The sequence below is a fragment of the Nannospalax galili genome, unplaced genomic scaffold (assembly GCF_000622305.1).
Source record: "Nannospalax galili isolate Female #2095 unplaced genomic scaffold, S.galili_v1.0 scaffold137, whole genome shotgun sequence".
Lineage (NCBI taxonomy): Eukaryota > Metazoa > Chordata > Mammalia > Rodentia > Spalacidae > Nannospalax > Nannospalax galili.
Window position 1 is genome coordinate 242706 of NW_008340203.1, and position 548 is coordinate 243253.

Sequence of the window (548 nt, forward strand, 5' to 3'; positions counted from 1 at the left end):
TAAGGTATGTTCCCTCCAGCCCAATTCCCTCTAGGACTTTGAACATAAATGCATGTTAAATTTTGTCAAAGGCCTTCTCTGCATCTATCGAGATGACCACGTGGTTCTTGTCTTTGAGTCCATTTATATGATTTATGACGTTTATTGACTTATGTATATTGAACCATCCCTGGATCTCTGGAATAAAGCTGACTTGATCATGGTGGATGACCTTTTTGATGTGTGTCTGTGTGCGGTTTGCAAGTATCTTGTTGACAATTTTTGCATCTATGTTCATTAAGGATATGTGTCTATAGTTTGCTTTTTTGGTTGTATCTTCACCTGGCTTTGGTATTAGAGTGATGCTGGCTTCATAGAAGGAAGTTGGAAGTTCTCCCTGTATTATCTTTTTGAATAAATTAAGTAGTATTGGATGTAGGTCTTCTTTAAATGACTGATAGAATTCTGCTGTAAATCCATGTGGTCCTGGGCTTTTTTCAGTTGGGAGGTTTTGTATTACTGTTTCAATTTCTTTTTGTGTTATGGGTCTGTTTAAGCTGTTAATCTCT